This window comes from Podarcis liolepis, assembly GCF_965112155.1.
Source record: "Podarcis liolepis genome assembly, chromosome: 6".
In the NCBI taxonomy this organism is placed as follows: Eukaryota; Metazoa; Chordata; class Lepidosauria; order Squamata; family Lacertidae; genus Podarcis; species Podarcis liolepis.
The window spans coordinates 98,529,458-98,549,194 of NC_139559.1; the positions used below are offsets into that span (position 1 = coordinate 98,529,458).

The 19,737-nt window shown below is 46.6% G+C and overlaps 1 protein-coding gene across 1 annotated transcript in view; it reads left to right on the forward strand.

Annotated features, from left to right (window-relative positions):
• The window catches only part of UAP1 (UDP-N-acetylglucosamine pyrophosphorylase 1), an 87,169-nt gene extending 69,237 nt beyond the window's left edge, over positions 1-17,932 (forward strand). The window contains exon 12 of the transcript XR_014527091.1: positions 16,738-17,932. The gene's annotated coding sequence lies outside the window, so the exon portion shown is untranslated. The remainder of the gene's footprint in view (positions 1-16,737) is intronic.
• Positions 17,933-19,737: the final 1,805 nt, after the last annotated feature.

Consider the following 19,737-nt stretch of genomic DNA (forward strand, 5'->3'; position numbering starts at 1 on the left):
CTTAAACATACACCTTCCCCTTCCTTGTGTCCCTGGGGAGAAAAGCCAATCCTGCTTTCTTCCTTTGGTAATTTAATCAGAGGAAATAACTCTTTCAATGGTCTAATAGATTTGCTGAATCATGAATTCTGTACATGCACAGAGGCTATACCTCTTGAAACCCCAAAGATGGGCAAGATGGGGCATTTCTCTCCACCTGGCTCCACCGGATATTGCTGATGGCCAATGAAAGGCCAAGTAGGGATTCCTAGTGGGGGATGTTGCTGTGGTATAGTGGAGGAGCAGGGCCAGGAGGCTAACTTGGACACCTGAGAACACAAAAAAGCAGCAGCAAAACAACTACATATTTCCTTTTAAATGGGCCTCCCTGCTGAGTGTAAAGCATAGATCCTTATTTTTTAAGGGAAAAGTGAGAGAAGGCTTCTCCCAAAGTGTTAGAAGGCCACAAATAATGTAACAATAGAACAAAACAAATGTGCCGTTTCATGTGATACAGAATCCTATGTGCAAATCTGTTAGATTGAGAAATTTGTACTAAATAAGAAAAGAAAAATAAAGGTGTGTGCTTGCAGGTAAACAGATTGGAGATTTTCTGCAAGATCTTGTGAGATCTCATTGAAGTCTTGCAAGATGTCTAGGAGAGCAAAATATGTATTGAGATTTGGGAGAGATCTTGCATGCTCTTTCAGGGACCAAAGCCATCACTGCTGCAGCGCCAAAGGCAGGTGGCTAAGGGGTGGTGAGTGTCCCACGGGGCGAAATGGGATGTACCCCCCCTCAAGCTCAGGATTCCAGAACTAACAACTGTCAGTTGGGAGGGACGGAAGGCAAGGACCCACAGCCCAGGTGGGGCTCGCTAGCTTGGGGAGGAGGTGTGTGATTCCTCAGCTGGAGTAGATGCAGGACAGTTGAGGCTCACATGCCTCATCACCGCAGAAGCTATAACTGGAAAGCTGAATTATGATTTTCAAGTTTATACATTTCAATAATTTTGCAGTCATTTTAGCATTTCAAAACTTGACTTCCTTCCCTCTCTTTCTGCAGTTCTTTAAATTGATTCTTCATATCTTATGCATATCCAAATTACCTCAATTTCTTCATTTATGCATCTGCTTTACATAGATAATCTTATTAAACTGCAGGTTATTCCAATAATCCTGCCAATGTTCTTATCTGTTTACAGTTTGTAACTATTCATTCAACCATTTCCATTCTTTAATAAAAAGTTTGTTCTCTTGCTCCTAGAAACGGTCAGCATGTGACAGAGGCCACATCCTGGGAACGGATTGACTGGCCACCTAAACCAGGTGAGGGCAGCCAAGGAGTCTCAAATGCTCAGGAACTTCCCCTGTGTGCAAAGACGGGCTCCAGCAGATTGAGCGGACAAGACCAAGCGTGGGCCCAGTGGTCAAGAAGGTGGTTTCTGCAATGCTGTGGAGGGAAGTGAGGGGCAGATGGGGCTCATCCACCTATAAAGATAGCCCATCGAAGAGAAGGAAAACTCTGATCCTAATTTGCCTTCTGGGATATCTTTGGGAGCTGAAAAGGCTAAGGAGTAAAGCCTACACAAATCTGGAGTGGAGTCCCTCAGGCGGTTGGATGGCGCTGTTTACTACCCCTTCTGACAACTCCTGCAGCCCAACTGGTGCCTAACTCTGCTTTCCTTGGAGACACATCTGCAAGGCCAAGAGAGGGAGTCTTGTCATCCGGGAAGCCCAGGACCTCCAGACACACTGCCCAGTCTTGCTCCCTGGAGAGGTCACTTTGGGACTGCTGACACCGTTGCTTGACTTTTGACCTCACCCCCGGAGGCGCACTCCATTGCTTCTCAAGACAGACAAATGACAACATTAAAAAACTATTTGAAAGAATTTTATTTCATTCAAAAAAGACAATCTGGCATGTGATTAGGACAGTGGTTTTCAGACAACGGGTGACACGTTTATTGATCCAGTTTGGAAGTCTCTGTCTTGTCTTCGCACATGCGCAGTTCCATCTAGGAGCAACAACAAGGGAAGGAGCCAAACTGTCGACTCCTGCAGCGAGACTCAGGATTTCCACTCATGCTCACAAACGTAGGAAAAAGCATCGCCTAGGATAAAAGGATGATCACAGAATAGCATGTTTGTAAAGGAACTTGATTAGAATAATGATGATGATGATGATTTTTATTTTATTTTTCTATTTGGGTTTGTGGGGAAGGGGGGAACTGGGTCTTGGTGGGGAGGGAGATCTGTGCTGGAGTTGCTGGCCTCATTGCTGTCGCTGCCCGGAAGAGAGAAGAAGAGAAAATATTTTTAATCTTTCCATTTCTTATTCTGTTGACAACCCATCTTTCCTTCAAGGATCTCCAGGTGGCTTACGCTATTCTCCCTTTCTTTAATTATATTTACTTCCTCATTCCATTTGTCTTCCAATATCTCTTCCTCCTCCTCCTCGCAGACCAGGGGGTGGATTTTAGGGGCACGACAGCAGGAGGCCAGCAGCTCGCACAGCCTGCCACACTGGCCATTCTCTCTTTCAACAGCCTTGGAGAACAACTGAGTAGGCATCTAGAGCGTCAACTGAACAGGCATGTGGATCAGCTAGTCACTGGGCACAGTCTATTCTTTTGGAGGGGGCTTTCCCCAGTTTCCATTTATAAGAAGTTTGAAAGGTTGCCTCTTTATAAAGTCTGTTTCCTTGTGACGAGAGACCACACTGGAGACTCAGTGTTTTTGAAATATATCAAGGTAAAGGGACTCCTGACCATTAGGTCCAGTCGTGGCCGACTCTGGGGTTGCAGCGCTCATCTCGCTTTCTTGGCGGACCGGTCATGAACAGCTTCCGGGTCATGTGGCCAGCATGACTAAGCTGCTTCTGAACCAGAGCAGCGCACGGAAACGCCCTTTACCTTCCCGCCGTAGTGGTACCTATTTATCTACTTGCACTTTGACGTGCTTTTGAACTGCTAGGTTGGCAGGAGCAGGGACCGAGCAACGGGAGTTCACTCCGTCGTGGGGATTCGAACCGCCAGCCTTCTGATAGGCAAGTCCTAGGCTCTGTGGTTTAACCCACAGCGCCACCCGCATCCCTATTATTTATTTATTTAGATACTTGGGTTTGGAGCGAAGGGAGAACTGGGTCTTGGAGTGGGGTAGAGCTGTACTGGAGCTGCTGGCCTCACTGCTATCGCTGCCTGAAGAGAAATGAAGAGAAATGAAGAGAAAGAATTCTTAATTTTTTCATTGATTACTACATTGATGGCCCATCTTTCCTGCAAGGATCTCCAGGTGGCTTGCGTTATTCTCCCTTCCTCCCTTCCTCATCCCATCCCTGAACTCTTCTTGAATCAGGGAGCTGCCTCCCCCCATCCCAGTGATCCAGATTCTCTCTGGCCTCCCTGTTCCTCAAGAACAAAGATCAACACTCCCCATCTATATATCGGTGGCATCCACCCCCTGGTCGCTTGGTCTTACATAAATTGTTTTCACCTTCACTAAAGATTCCTTCTGATCTTCATAACCATCACTTCATCCTCCCATTTCTCTTCCAATATCTCTTCCTCCTCCTCCTCACAGACCAGGGGATGGATCTTTGGCACGTGACAGCAGGAGACCAGCAGCTCACGCAGCCAATCTTTATAAACTAATCTAACCATGACTAGGTTCCCTATGTTTCTGAATCTTGAGGGATAGTAAAAGAAACAGAATGCAGAAGGAATTAGGAATCCTACTTATACTTTATATGAAGAAAGTCTCTTCATTACACCAGAAAACGTATTTCCTTTCTCACAAACTACCTCCTCAAGCTAAAGATGCTCATCTTTAATTTTATAGTCCCTTTCCTCTTTTGTGCAGTTCTGCCCCTCCTTTCGCCACTTTTCTTCTCTTCCCGATTCTCCAATTAGTCCAGCCATTTCTCCTAGACCACGCTATGCCATCTTTGCCATCTTTATAGGTTAGTGTTTAATATAAGTTCAATATTAAAAGTGTTGCCTTCTCTTTTACCTTTGTTTTCCAGTAACTTCCACTCTTTTACCACAAACAGCGCTGACAATCCAAGTCTTTTAACTCAGTCTCTTTTGCTGGGCTCATGCCACTTCAAAGTAAAAAACAAGTTAAGTCCTTGAATTCCACTTCTTTTAATGGGCTAGTACTGCTGCTGCAGAGTGAAATTTGAATCTGTCTTCCTTTTCTTACTGGTACTTGTTAGAGAAATCTTTGCTTATGCTTACGTATAATGAGAAAGATTTCCAATATGTTTAAGATAAAATCTCCCGTTCCTTACTCTTTATGTGCTAGTCTTTTGGGTCTGTTTCTGAGCAGTTCAGTTTGTATAAATAAGTCTCACAGACCCTCTTCTCCTCAAGCTCTCCTTGTTAGCTGCCGTTCTTACCGTTTGGGACTTTGAGGCTTGTTGCTGAGGATTGCTCGTGTCCTTGCGTCTAGGTACTCTCTGTCGACTCACCTCCTGGTTAGGACGTGGGCTTCGAAGGGTTCCTTTTTTGACACTGCCGGACAATGTCAGCCCTGGGCCACGCCCAGAGCCTTTTTGGGGGTCGTGTAGCCTCCGCATTGCCCCCCCAAATTCCCTCTAACAGCTGCTAGGCGCGGAGAACCCACGAAGCACATCCACAACGGAGGGCGGAAAAACCGGAAGCCCTTACATACCAAGTTTGGGAGGGGGATTTCGTCTGCGATAGGCTTTTTCCGTAGGGACACGGGTGGCCACAGAGCCCAGGGCTTGCTGATCAGAAGGTCGGCAGTTCGAATCCCCGCGACGGGGTGAGCTCCTGCTGCTCGGTCCCAGCACCTGCCAACCTAGCAGTTCGAAAGCACAAAGTGGAAGTAGATAAATACCGTATTTTTCGCTCTATAAGACGCAATTTCCCCCCTCCAAAAATTAAGGGGAAATGATCAAAGCAGCAGAAATAAGAGATGATTGGATCCCTTTAAGAGCTCAAAGCATGGGTACCCCCAACAAAAATTTAAAATTCGGTTTCGTAATTTGGAACTAATGTGATTTGATTGGTTTGCTAATAAAAAATATATTAAAAAAAAACAAAAATTAAGGGAAAATTTGTGTGCGCCCTATGGAGTGAATGCAGGCTGCGCAGCTAAGCCCAAAGCCAGAGCAGGCAGAAGGAGCGCTGCGCAGCGCTCCATCTCGCTGTTCTAGCTTGGGGTTAGCTGCGCAAAGCCTCCGCAGGGCAGCAGAGTGAAGGCCCCCTGCTGCCCTGCGAAGGCTTCAAAGGCCGTCCCCGAAGCCAGAACAGTGAGGCGGAGCGCTGCACAGCGCTCCGTCTCACTGTTCTAGCTTGGGGATGGCTGCGCAAAGCCTCCGCAGGACAGCGGGGTGCCTTCACCCCGCTGCTCTGCAGAGGCTTCAAAGGCTGCACTCCGTTGGCTTCAGGCAGCTATCCGCAAGCTTTCGGAGCGCAGCAGGAGTTCCCGCTGTACTTCGAAGGCTTGCGGATAGCCACCTGAAGTCACCTAGCAGTTCGAAAGTGGAAGTAGATAAATACCGTATTTTTCACTCTATAGGACACACTTTTCCCCCTCCAAAAATTAAGGGAAAATGATCAAAGCAGCAGAAATAAGAGATGATTGGATCCCTTTCTGAGCTCGAAGCATGGGTACCCCCAACCAAAATTTAAAATTCGGTTTTGTAATTTGGAACTATTGTGATTTGATTGGTTTGCTAATAAAAAATATATTATAAAAAAACAAAAATTAAGGGAAAATTTGTGTGCGCCCTATGGAGTGAATGCAGGCTGCGCAGCTAAGCCCAAAGCCAGAGCAGGCAGAAGGAGCGCTGCGCGGTGCTCCGGCTCACTGTTCTAGCTTGGGGATGGCTGCACAAAGCCTCCGCAGGGCAGCGGGGTGCCTTCACCCCGCTGCTCTGTGGAGGCTTCAAAGGCTGCACTCTGGGGGCTTCAGGCAGCTATCCGCAAGCCTTCCAAGCGCAGCAGGAGTTCCCGCTGCACTCAGAAGGCTTGCGGATAGCCATCTGAAGCCTGGAGAGCGAGATGGGTCGGTGCACAGTTTTCCCTCTCTGCGCAGCGCCCCTTCAGCGAAGCGGGAGGAGAAATGGAAGGGGCTCCATTTCTCCTGCCGCTTCGCTGAAGGGACACTGAGCAGAGAGGGAGAGAATCCCCCCCCTGTTCTCCCCCTCCTATAATGCGGTGCGTCTTATGGTCCGGTGCGTCCTATAGAGCCAAAAATACGGTAGGTGCCGTTCTGTCGGGAAGGTAAACAGCCTTTCCGTGCACTGCTCTGCTTTTGCCAGAAGCGGCTTCGTCATCCTGGCCACATGACCCGGAAGCTGTACGCCGGCTCCCTCAGCCTATAGGGCGAGATGAGCGCGCAACCCTAGAGTCGTCCGCGACTGGACCTAACGGTCAGGGGTCCCTGTACCTTTACCTAGGCTTTTTCCAGATCTGCCTTACTGCCCTATTTTTCTAAATCTTGAGGGAGAGCAAAAGAAGCAGAATGCAGAAAGAATTAGACATCCTACTTACACTCAAGAAGAAGAAATCTTTATTTTGCCGGAAAACATCATTACTTCTCACAAACCACCTCCTTTCTCCTGAACTATCCTCAAATAGTTGCTCTTCCCAAAGTCCTCAGCCAAGTCACTCAGCAGGGGGACGTGTCACAATGGAGGCCCTGACCCTGTTGCTTTAGCTACCTTGCTTAACAATGTGAATTGTTCCCCTTAACATTAATTTTTCAAATATATCTTCCAGTGGGTTTTTATTTTTTTTATTTAGGAAGGATCTAGAGCTGGCTTCATCCAGCACGGTGCATTTCTGGACAGGACAGGAAACACCTTGCAAACACACACTTTTCAACATGGCGGTGTCACCAAGGAAAAACACTCCTGGCCTAGACTATGGCTGCTGTTTCTCAATTAATAGTAAAAAATGACCCTTCTCAACATCCTGTAATAAACTGTCCAGTATTAGGATGGACTGGAGCAGGACTTCACCCTTAGACCCCCTCATCCCCCTCTTTCTTTCTGTTTCTGCCCAGTGTCTTCTGCCAATCAACAGCTTTCCTTAGCTTGCAAGGAAGTGAAATGTTATGAGTTTCTTGGTGCCAGACTCCCCTTTGCCATGAGTTTCTGGGTGCCAGGCACTGAACCCCTGGACACTGAACATCGGGGGAATTGATCTAAGCTGTACCCCAAGCACTACATTTGATTGTTGGTTATTAAAAACTGATTGAAACCATTTTATTTCATTCACAAAAGAAATTTTGACATGTGATTATGATAACAGTTTATATAATAAAGGTGACACGTTTATTGATCCTTTTTGTAAGTTATTATTTGTCTACTTTAATGTATTTTTTATATATATTAATCAGTAAGGGGGTGGGGTGGGAAGCAGTTTTGCATATGAAACTGGTGGATGGCTGTCATTAATCCAGATCAATTTCATAGAATCATAGAAACTTATAGCTGGAAGGGACACCAAGGGTCATCTAGTCCAACCCCCTGTGATGCACTTCTAGGTTGGGGATTCCCCATCCTCCTTCTGAGTTGGGGAGGTGCAGGTATTTGGGGCTTATTCTTGGTTTTTTATGTGAGAAGATGAAAGAGTGTAGTTTTCTCTGCCAACTGCGGAGTTGGGTTGAGGGGATCCAGATTGGGAGGGTTTGGAATAGGTAGGTTAGTTTTGGGAGTGTGATCATTTTGATCATGGCTATTTTGTCTGAGAGAGTGAAATTCATGTTATTCCATCTCTTTAGGTCTTTGTTAGTTTGTTGCCACAGGGGCTTGTAGTTGTGGAGGTACAATTTATTGAGGTTTCTGGTTATTTGTACCCCTAGGTATCTGAACTTGGTGTGGCAAAGTTTTATTTTGGTGACCTTCGTGAGTTCTTTTTGGGTGTGAGGAGGGGTGTTGAAGCACATAGCTTCTGACTTTGTAAAATTTACCTGTAGGCCCGACACCATTGCAAATGTGTTGAGTTCTCTGATTAGGGAGGTTGCTGTGCTTATGGGGTCTGGTGTTGTGACATTAGGTCATCTGCAAAGAGCCCTAATTTATAGGTTCTGCCTTTTATTTCCACTCCCTTGATGTCTGTGGCTGCTCGGATGCGGATTGCTAAGGGTTCCAGAGCCAGGATAAATAAGAAGGGAGACAGTGGGCACCCTTGTTTTGTGCCTCTTTCAATAGCTATAGTATTCGAATCCATATTGTTAGTTCTGCATTTTGCTGAGGCTTGGGAGTATATTTGTTTGAGGATTTGTAGGAAGTTGGGGCCAAATTTCATGTTAGTTAGTACTGCTAATATGTATTTCCACTCTAAGCAATCAAAGGCTTTGAGGATGTCTAGGGACATAATTGTCAATGGGAGTTTAGTTGCCTTGCTGTGTTCGATCAGGTTCAGTAGTTTCCTGATGGGGTCTGTTATATTGCGGCCAGGGACAAGCCAGTCTGGTCTGGGGCTATTAACTTGTGTAGGAAGATTTTTAGGCGGTTGGCCAAGATTGATGTGAATATCTTGTAGTCTTGGTTTATTAATGAGATTGGGCGGTATGATTCTACTTTGAGGCTGTCTTTTAGTGGTTTGGGGGATGGGGCCCCCTTTTATGATGTCGTTGAATAGGCGGGTCATGTAGGGCATCAAGGGTTCTTTGAATTTCCTATAGAATTCTGCTGTGAAACCGTCTGGGCCTGGGGTTTTGTGTGGTTTCAGGTTTTTGAGGACCGCATCTATTTCCTCTGGGGTGATAGGGCTGTCGATGAATTCCTGTTCCTCATCAGTTAGGGTAGGCATGGTCAGTCCTGCTAGAAATATATCTAGCTAGAAATGTTCTGATTTCCTTCTCTGGTGGGTTATGGGAGGTGTATAGGTTGGAGTAGAATTCTGCAAATTCTGAGGTTATTTCTTCGGGGGAGAATGTTATGTTGCCGTCTTTTTTGGTGATGCAGTGTATTCTTGTTTTGAGTGCTTTTTCCTACATCTATTTGCTAGTAATCTGGAGTTTTTCCCTCCATATTCGTAGAAACGTTGTTTAGAGTATAGAATGTTGATCATTGTTTTGTTGATTTCTAGGGAGTCTAGTTCTCTCCTTTTTTGTTCTATAAGTTTGAGGAGTTTTTTAGATCCTGTTTGTTTGTAGCGTGTTGAGAGGGCTGTGATGTCTTGTTCTATTTTGCTAATTTTTGAGGAGGTTTGTTTTTTAAGGAATGTTTTCTCTTTTATGCAAGCTCCTCTGGTGACCGCTTTCATTGTGTCCCATAGGAGGGGGGTTGTTATATTGTCTACATCATTTTCCTTGAAGTAGTTTTGGAGGGTTTTTGTGAGACTCTCTCTAATTTGTTTGTTTGTAGTTAGGATGGGACTGAAGGACCATGATGGGGTGGTTTGTGTTCCTTCTCCTATTTTAACGATGACTTCTACTGGGGCGTGATCTGTGATTTTAATGTTATCTATGTTTGTTGATTCCACTGAGGGGATCAGACCCTGTGTGAGTAGGATGCTGTCCAGTCTGGACACTGTATCGTGACGTCCCGATTGGAATGTATGGCTGATGTCTCCCGGGTTTTGCTCACCCCAAATGTCGTAGAGACCCCTGTTTTTTAGCATTTTTAGTAACTTGTAAGAGTTCCTAGTTGTTGGGGGTTTCCTTTGGAGGAAGGTTGCCCATGGGGTTGTAGGGTGGATATCTTTCAGGGATATACCTTTCATATTTAGATTGAGGTCCCCTCCTAGGATTGCTTCCCCTTCAGAGAAGGAGAGGAATTTGTTTAGTGTCTTCTGGAAGAATTCTCATTGTTTCGTGTTTGGGGCATATATGGAGCCGATTGTCAGTTTGATTTTGCCATCTAGTGTCCCTTTAGCGAAAATGCCTTTTTTGTCCTTGAGGACTGTTGTGGCAGTGAAGTTCAGGTCTCTACTGAGTATTATGGCTACACCGTGAGCTTTGCCTGAGCCTCGTGCGACCCACTGTTGACTGAAGTGGGGGTCGCTCAGGAGTTTGCTGCCTTTGGGTGGGTTGTGTATTTCTTGTAGGAAGGTGATGTGTGGTTTCATGGTATTTATGAATGAGGTGATGCATTTTCTTTTGATGGGGTTTCCCAGCCCCCTCACGTTTAATGTAATTGCTTTTAGGTTAGCCATCTTGCTTATCTATGATGTGGGGTGATTCCCTGCCAACCCGTTTGGGTTGTCTTGTATCTCTCTCTTTGTGTTGTTTAAAGTACCAGTGGGGTTGTGCTGACCTAGGGTGTGGTGGGTGGGGGGCTAATGGGATTAGAGTAAGAATTGGGTTAAAGAGTAGGGGGTAAGTTGTAGAGAGTTTCCTATATGTAGTCATATAGGTGTTTGTTTGGGGTATTTTAGGCCATCTGGCATTTAGCCGGTTGGTCCTAGGTCTCAGCTGGTGTGGGAGGCCGTGTTCAAGGACAGGCCATCCCCCCTGTTGTTTGCGATAGGGGGAGATCAGTGAGACAGTGTGAAGTGACTTTGTAACGTCGCTGTCAGGTATAAGGTTCATAAGCGATGTTGCCAATGTTATGAGCAACATTGTTGGGGTGTTAGGGTGGGGATGTGGGTGTTGGTACGCTCTGGTGCCACCATAGTGCTGGTTGGGTATCAGATTTTAGCCTGATTGTGGGCTGTGTTATTAAGGTTGGAGGAGTTGTTTTTCCTTAGTATGGAGTATGGGGGTGTTGAAGGTGTGTGCTTACAGGTAAACAGATACCAGTGTGCATGCCCATTATGACCTCAGGCAAGAATCAAGAAAATACAGGTGGTCCCTCTTAACTGACATTCTGAACTGAACAGAACTGAAGGGAGGGGCTGGTTCTGGAGCCAAGCTGTTTAGATTGGGTTTGGGTGGATGCGAAGAGGATGCCTCCAACTTCTTGGGCTTTGCTTCTCAACTTATTCTGCCTTCTGGGACCCCCCAGCCCAAGACCAACCACCTCTTGGATAGGTGAGCATGCAGATATTTTGGAATGTGAGTGTGGGGCAGGATGACCGCGTATGAAAGCTCATTTGAGCACAAGTGCCGGCCCCCCTTTTCTCTCCCATGGAGGCCCTGAACTGGCCAGCTCCTTGTTGAGGGCCAGAAAAGGGAGAGAAAAGGGAACCTCAGTTACTCTTTGCCTTCTGAGGACAATGTCTCACTCCCAGAGCCCCAAGACTTACGGCTGCTGCTCTAACAGCCTCAGGACACCCAAGGGATCATGAGCAAAGCACACAAGCCCTGCCCGCCAGATATGAAGCACTGTACAGAGAGAATTGGGGTTTTTTAATTGGCTGAACAGAGTTTCAGCCCTTGGGGAATGTGATTTCTTAAGCATACACCTTCCCCTTCCTTGTGTCCCTGGTGAGAAAAGCCAATCCTGCTCTCTTCCTTTGGTAATTTAATCAGAGGAAAGAACTCTTTCCATGGTCTAATAGATTTGCTGAATCATGAATTCTGTTCATGCACAGAGGCTATACCTCTTGAAACCCCAAAGTTGGGAAGATGGGGCATTGCTCTCCACCTGGCTCCACCGGATATTGCTGATGGCCAATGAAAGCCCAAGCAGGGATTTCTAGTGGGGATGTTGCTGTGGTATAGTGGAGGAGCAGGGCCAGGAGGCTAACTTGGACACCTGAGAACACAAAAAAGCAGCAGCAAAACAACTATATGTTTCCTTTTAAATGGACCTTCCTGCTGAGTGTAAAGCACAGATCCTCATTTTTAAAGGGAACAGGGAGAGAAGGCTTCTCACAAAGTGTTAGCAGGCCACAAATAATGTAACAATAGAACAAAACAAATGTGCCAATTCATGTGATACAGAATCCTATGTGCAAATCTGTTAGATTGAGAAATGTGTATTAAATAAGGGGGGGAAATTAAAAGTGTGTGCTTGCAGGTAAACAGATTGGAGATTTCCTGCAAGATCTCATTGAAGTCTTGCAAGATGTCTAGGAGAGCAAAATATGTATTGAGATTTGGGAGAGATCTTGCATGCTCTTTCAGGGACCAAAGCCATCACTGCTGCAGCGCCAAAGGCAGGTGGCTAAGGGGTGGTGAGTGTCCCACGGGGCGAAATGGGATGTACCCCCCCTCAAGCTCAGGATTCCAGAACTAACAACTGTCAGTTGGGTGGGACGGAAGGCAAGGACCCACAGCCCAGGTGGGGAGGAGGTGTGTGATTCCTCAGCTGGAGTAGATGCAGGACAGTTGAGGCTTACATGCCTCATCACTGCAGAAGCTGTAACTGGAAAGCTGTCCTGGCCAGGCCTGTGTCCTTTGGCTCCAGTTGGGAGTGAAACGAATGACCTCTGATTTTGGGCGAATTTTTTTTTTTAAAAAAAATTATGATTTTCAAGTTTATACATTTCAGTAATTTTGCAGTCATTTTAACATTTCAAAACTTGACTTCCTTCTCCCTCTTTCTGCAGTTCCTTAAACTGATTCTTCATATCTTATGCATATCCAAATTACCTTAACTTCTTCATTTATGCATCTGCTTTAAATATATAATCTTATTAAACTGCAGGTTATTCCAATAATCCTGCCAATGTTCTTATCTGTTTACAGTTTGTAACTATTCATTAAACCATTTCCATTCTTTAATAAAAAGTTTCTTCTCTTGCTCCTAGGAACGGTCAGCATGCGGCAGAGGCCACATCCTGGGAACGGCTTTGACTGGCCACCTAAACCAGGTGAGGGCAGCCAAGGAGTCTCAAATGCTCAGGAACTTCCCCTGTGTGCAAAGACAGGCTCCAGCAGATTGAGCGGACAAGACCAAGCGTGGGCCCAGTGGTCAAGAAGGTGGTTTCTGCAATGCTGTGGAGGGAAGTGAGGGGCAGATGGGGCTCATCCACCTATAAAGATAGCCCATCGAAGAGAAGGAAAACTCTGATCCTAATTTGCCTTGTGGGATATCTTTGGGAGCTGAAAAGGCTAAGGAGTAAACCCTACACAAATCTGGAGTGGAGTCCCTCAGGCGGTTGGATGGCGCCGTTTACAACCCCTTCTGACATCTCCTGCAGCCCAACTGGTGCCTAACTCTGCTTTCCTTGGAGACACATCTGCAAGGCCAAGAGAGGGAGCCTTGTCATCTGGGAAGCCCAGGACCTCCAGACCCACTGCCCAGTCTTGCTCCCTGGGGAGGTCCCTTTGGACTGCTGACACCCTTGCTTGACTTTTGACCTCACCCCCGGAGGCACACTCCATTGCTTCTCAAGACAGACAAATGCCAACATTAAAAAACTATTTAAAAGAATTTTATTTCATTCACAAAAGACAATCTGGCATGTGATTAGGACAGTGGTTTTCAGACAACGGGTGACACGTTTATTGATCCAGTTTGGAAGTCTCTGTCTTGTCTTCGCACATGTGCAGTTCCATCTAGGAGCAACAACAATGGAAGGAGCCAAACTGTCGACTCCTGCAGCGAGACTCAGGATTTCCACTCATGCTCACAAACGTAGGAAAAGGCACTGCCTAGGATAAAAGGATGATCAGAGAGTAGCATGTTTGTAAAGGAACTTGATTAGAATAATAATAATGATTGTTTTATTTTTCTATTTGAGTTTGTGGGGAAGGGGGGGGACTGGGTCTTGGTGGGGAGGGACTGGGTCTTGGTGCTGGAGCTGTTGGTCTCACTGCTGTCGCTGCCCGGAAGAGAAAATAAGACAAAAGATTTTTAATCTTTCCATTTATTATTATGTTGACAACCCATCTTTCCTTCAAGGATCTTCAGGTGGCTTACGCTATTCTCCCTTTCTTTAATTATACTTATTTCCTCATTCCATTTCTCTTCCAATATCTCTTCCTCCTCCTCCTCCTCGCAGACCAGGGGGTGGATTTTAGGGGCACGACAGCAGGAGGCCAGCAGCTCGCACAGTCTGCCACACTGGCCATTCTCTCTTTCAACAGCCTTTGAGAACAACTGAGTAGGCATCTAGAGCGTCAACTGAACAGGCATATGGATCAGCTAGTCACTGGGCACAGTCTATTCTTTTGGAGGGGGCTTTCCCCAGTTTCCATTTATAAGAAGTTTGAAAGGTTGCCTCTTTATAAAGTCTGTTTCCTTGTGACGAGAGACCACACTGGAGACTCATAGTGTTTTTGAAATATATAAAGGTAAAGGGACCCCTGACCATTAGGTCCAGTCATGGCTGACTCTGGGGCTGCGGCGCTCATCTCGCTTTATTGGCAGACCGGTCACGTACAGCTTCCGGGTCATGTGGCCAGCATGACTAAGCTGCTTCTGAACCAGAGCAGCGCACAGAAACGCCCTTTACCTTCCCACCGGAGCGGTACCTATTTACCTACTTGCACTTTGACGTGCTTTCGAACTGCTAGGTTGGCAGGAGCAGGGACCGAGCAATGGGAGTTCACTCCGTCGTGGGGATTCGAACCGCCGACCTTCTGATAGGCAAGTCCTAGGCTCTGTGGTTTAACCCACAGCGCCACCCGCATCCCTATTATTTATTTATTTAGATACGTGGGTTTTGGGCGAAGGGAGAACTGGGTCTTGGAGCGGGGTAGAGCTGTACTGGAGCTGCTGCCCTCACTGCTATCGCTGCCTGGAAGAGAAATGAAGAGAAAAAATTCTTAATTGATGACCCATCTTTCCTGCAAGGATCTCCAGGTGGCTTGCGTTATTCTCCCTTCCTCTCTTCCTCATCCCATCCCTGAACTCTTCTTGAATCAGGGAGCTGCCTCCCTCCATCCCAGTGATCCAGATTCTCTCTGGCCTCCCTGTTCCTCAAGAACAAAGATCACCATCTCTCACCATCTATATTGGCATCGGTGGCATCCATCCCCTGGTCGCTTGGTCTTACATAAATTGTTTCCACCTTCACTAAAGATTCCTTCTGATATTCATAACCATCACTTCATTCTCCCATTTCTCTTCCAATATCTCTTCCTCCTCCTCCTCGCAGACCAGGGGATGGATCTTTGGCACGTGACAGCAGGAGACCAGCAGCTCACGCAGCCAATCTTTATAAACTAATCGAACCATGACATGGTTCCCTACGTTTCTGAATCTTGAGGGATAGTAAAAGAAACAGAATGCAGAAGGAATTAGGAATCCTACTTATACTTTATATGAAGAAAGTCTCTTCGTTACACCAGAAAACGTATTTCCTTTCTCACAAACCTCCTCCTTCTCCTAGACCATGCTACGCCATCTTTGCCATCTTTATAGGTTAGTGTTTGATATAAGTTCAATATTAAAAGTGTTGCCTTCTCTTTTACCTTTGTTTCCCAGTAACTTCCACTTTTTTGCCACAAACAGCGCTGACAATCCAAGTCTTTTAACTCAGTCTCTTTCGCTGGGCTCACGCCACTTCAAAGTAAAAAACAAGTTAAGTCCTTGAATTCCGCTTCTTTTAATGGGCTACTACTGCTGCTGCAGAGTGAAATTTGAATCTGTCTTCCTTTTCTTACTGGTACTTGTTAGAGAAATCTTCGCTTATGGTTATGTATAATGAGAAAGATTTCCAATATATTTAAGATAAAATCTCCCGTTCTTTACTCTTTATGTGCTAGTCTTTTGGGTCTGTTTCTGAGCAGTTCACTTTGTATAAATAAGTCTCACAGACCCTCTTCTCCTCAAGCTCTCCTTGTTAGCTTAGTCCAGTAATTAAGGGGATTGGGAAAGTGAGAGATTTTGCTGCGGTTCTTACCATTTGGGACTTGGAGGCTTGCTGCTGAGGATTGCTCGTGTCCTTGCGTCTAGGTACTCTCTGTCGACTTACCTCCTGGTTAGGACGTGGGCTTTTTTGATGCTGCCGGACAATGTCAGCCCTGGGCCACGCCCAGAGCCTTTTTGGGGGCCGTGTAGCCTCCGCGTTGCCCCCCCAAAGTTCCCTCTAACAGCTGCTAGGCGCGGAGAACCCACGAAGCACATCCACAACGGAGGGCGGAAAAACCGGAAGCCCTTACATACCAGGTTTGGGAGGGGGATTTGGTCTGCGATAGGCTTTTTCCGTAGGGACACGTGTGGCCCCAGAGCCTAGGGCTTGCTGATCAGAAGGTCGGCAGTTTGAATCCCCGCAACGGGGTGAGCTCCCGCTCCTCGGTCCCAGCTCCTGCCAGCCTAGCAGTTCGAAAGCACAAAGTGGAAGTAGATAAATACCGTATTTTTCGCTCTATAGGACGCACTTTTTCCCCTCCAAAAATTAAGGGGAAATGATCAAAGCAGCAGAAATAAGAGATGATTGGATCCCTTTCTGAGCTCGAAGCATGGGTACCCCCAACAAAAATTTGGTTTTGTAATTTGGAACTAATGTGATTTGATTGGTTTGCTAATAAAAATTATTTTGTAAAAAAAAAAAATTCAGGGGAAATGTGTGTGTGTCCTATGGAGTGATTGCAGGCTGCGCAGCTAAGCCCAAAGCCAGTACAGGGAGAAGGAGCGCTGCACAGTGCTCCGTCTCACTGTTCTAGCTTGGGGATGGCTGCGCAAAGCCTCCACAGGGCAGCGGGGTGCCTTCACCCCACTGCTCTGCGGAGGCTTCAAAAGCTGCACTCTGTTGGCTTCAGGCAGCTATCCGCAAGCTTTCAGAGCGCAGCAGGAGTTCCCGCTGCACTCAGAAGGCTTGCGGATAGCCGCCTGAAGCCTGGAGAGTGAGAGGGGTCAGTGCACACCAATCCCTCTTGCTCTCCAGGCTCCGCTTCGCTGGAGAGGCGCTGCACAGTTTTCCCTCTCTGCGCAGTGCCCCTTCAGCGAAGCAGGAGGAGAAATGGAAGGGGTTCCGTTTCTCCTGCCGCTTCGCTGAAGGGACGCTGAGCAGAGAGGGAGAGAATCCCCCCCCCGTTCTCCCCCTCCTATGGTCCAGTGCATCTTATGGTCCGGTGCGTCCTATAGAGTGAAAAATACGGTAGGTGCCGTTCTGTCGGGAAGGTAAACAGTCTTTCCGTGCACTGCTCTGGTTTCGCCAGAAGCGGCTTAGTCATCCTGGCCCCATGACCCGGAAGCTGTACGCCGGTTCCCTCAGCGTATAGGGCGAGATGAGCGCCCAACCCTAGAGTCGTCCGCGAGTGGACCTAACGGTCAGGGGTACCTGTACCTTTACCTAGGCTTTTTCCAGATCTGCCTTACTGCCCTATGTTTCTAAATCTTGAGGGAGAGCATAAGAAGCAGAATGCAGAAAGTATTAGACATCCTACTTACACTCAAGAAGAAGAAATCTTTATTTTGCCGGAAAACATCATTACTTCTCACAAACCACCTCCTTTCTCCTGAACTATCCTCAAATAGTTGCTCTTCCCAAAGTCCTCAGCCAAGTCACTCAGCAGGGGGACGTGTCACAATGGAGGCCCTGACCCTGTTGCTTTAGCTACCTTGCTTAACAATGTGAATTGTTCCCCTTAACATTAATTTTTCAAATATATCTTCCAGTGGGTTTTTATTTTTTTTATTTAGGAAGGATCTAGAGCTGGCTTCATCCAGCACGGTGCATTTCTGGACAGGACAGGAAACACCTTGCAAACACACACTTTTCAACATGGCGGTGTCACCAAGGAAAAACACTCCTGGCCTAGACTATGGCTGCTGTTTCTCAATTAATAGTAAAAAATGACCCTTCTCAACATCCTGTAATAAACTGTCCAGTATTAGGATGGACAGGAGCAGGACTTCACCCTTAGACCCCCTCATCCCCCTCTTTCTTTCTGTTTCTGCCCAGTGTCTTCTGCCAATCAACAGCTTTCCTTAGCTTGCAAGGAAGTGAAATGTTATGAGTTACTTGGTGCCAGACTCCCCTTTGCCATGAGTTTCTGGGTGCCAGGCACTGAACCCCTGGACACTGAACATCGGGGGAATTGATCTAAGCCATGTTTAAATGTCCCCCAAGCTCTACATTTGATTGTTGGTTATTAAAAACTGATTGGAACCATTTTATTTCATTCACAAAAGAAATTTTGACATGTGATTATGATGACAGTTTATATAATAAAGGTGACACGTTTATTGATCCTCTTTGTAAGTTATTATTTGTCTAACGTATTTTTTATATATATTAATCAGGAAGGGGGTGGGGTAGGAAGCAGTGTTGCATATGAAACTGGTGGATGGCTGTCATTAATCCAGATCCATTTCATAGAATCATAGAAACTTATAGCTGGAAGGGACACCAAGGGTCATCTAGTCCAACCCCCTGTGATGCAGCAATCTCAGCAAAAGCATCCATGGCAGACGGCCACCCAACCTCTGCTTAGTAACCTCCAAGGAAGGAGAGTCCACCACCTCTCGTGGGAATCTGTTCCAACGCCAAACAGCCCTTACTGTCAGAAAGTTTTTATGAATGTTTAGTTGGAATCTCCTTTCTTATAACTTGAATCCATGGGTTTGAGTCCTACCGTCCAGAGCAGGAGAAAACAAGCTTGTTCCCTCTTCCATGTGACAGCCCTTAAGATATTTGAAGATGGCTGTCAGATCTCCTCTCAGTTTCCTCTTTTCCAGGCCAAACCTACCCAGCTCCTTCAAGTGTTTCTCTTCAATCTTAGTTTCCAGACCCTTGGTTGTCTTGGTTGCCCTCCTCTGCACACATTCCAGCTTGTCAACACCCTTCTTAAATGATGGTGCCCAGAACTGGACACAGGACTCCAGGTGTGGCCTGACCAAGGTAGGAGAGAGTAGGACTTGGACTTAGTTTCATCAGGACCCTGGACTTCCATAGATGCAACCGAGAACAGCATGACCATTTTCTGCTGCTGCACATTCCTTGTGGCTGAGGCTCAGGGTAACGCCCCCGGGACCTTTCAGTTCATGGTGTCCATGGAGGCGCAGGTCAATTCTGTGTCCAGGGCAGCTGTTGACCAGCTTCATCTAGTACGCAGGCTGAGACCCTACCTGCCCACAGACTGTCTCACCGGAGTGGTGCATGCTCTAGTTATCTCTTGCTTGGAGTACTGCAATGCGCTCTAGGTGGGGCTACCTTTGAAGGTGACCCAGAAACTACAACTAATCCAGAATGCGGCAGCTAGACTGGTGACTGGGAGTGGCCCCCAAGACCTACATTGGCTCTCAGTATGTTTCCAGGCACAATTCAAAGTGTTGCTGCTGACCTTTAAAGCCCTAAACGGCCTCAAAGGCCCAGTATACCTGAAGGAGCGCCTCCACCCCCATCATTCTGCCTGGACACTGAGGTCCAGCGCTGAGGGCCTTTTGGCGGTTCCTTCCCTACGAGAAGCCAAGTTACAGGGTAGTGGTGCCTGCCCTGTGGAACCCCCTCCCACCAGATGTCAGAGAGATCAACAGCTACCTGACATTTAGAAGACATCTGAAGGCAGCCCTGTTCTGGGAAGCTTTGAATGTTTGACAGACTATTTTATTTTAATATTTTGTTGGAAGCCGCCCAGAGTGGCTGGGTATAAATAATAAATTATTATTATTATTATTATGATGATGATGATGATGACTGTGAGGTGTTACAAGTCATTAACTTCAAGCCACACTGCCATGCCTTTGAAGACACAAACCATCCCAGCTTTTCAGAGCTGGCTATCATGCCTTTTTTATTTTTGTGTATTGCTCCACCATGTGGCTGAATCATATAAAGCACTGACTTTTACATATCTCTTGACCTCTAATTGCAAGAAGATCTCGTTAACTTGGATTATAATCTTTATAAATTGGAGTTGTGGAGCAGGTCCTTGGGGGGGGGGGCTCCCACCATTCCTCCTCAGTCCAGCCCCTGACAACCATGTGGGTTACGGCGTCAAGGGCTCATTTTGTGGGGCGATGTGAAACGTAGTGTTTTCACCCCCAAACCTTGCA